The sequence below is a fragment of the Leucoraja erinacea genome, chromosome 12, assembly GCF_028641065.1.
Source record: "Leucoraja erinacea ecotype New England chromosome 12, Leri_hhj_1, whole genome shotgun sequence".
Lineage (NCBI taxonomy): Eukaryota > Metazoa > Chordata > Chondrichthyes > Rajiformes > Rajidae > Leucoraja > Leucoraja erinaceus.
This window is the reverse complement of record NC_073388.1, coordinates 8,338,775-8,339,007: the sequence shown is the minus strand read 5'-3', so window position 1 is coordinate 8,339,007 and position 233 is coordinate 8,338,775.

The window sequence follows — 233 nt, the reverse complement described above, 5'->3', positions numbered from 1 at the left end:
ACGAGAGGATTTGAGTACAGGAGCAGGGAGGTTCTACTGCAGTTGTACAGGGTCTTGGTGAGACCACACCTGGAGTATTGCATACAGTTTTGCTCTCCAAATCTGAGGAAGGACATTATTGCCATAGAGGGAGTACAGAGAAGGTTCACCAGACTGATTCCTGGGATGTCAGGACTTTCATATGAAGAAAAACTGGATAGACTTGGCTTGTACTCGCTAGAATTTAGGAGATT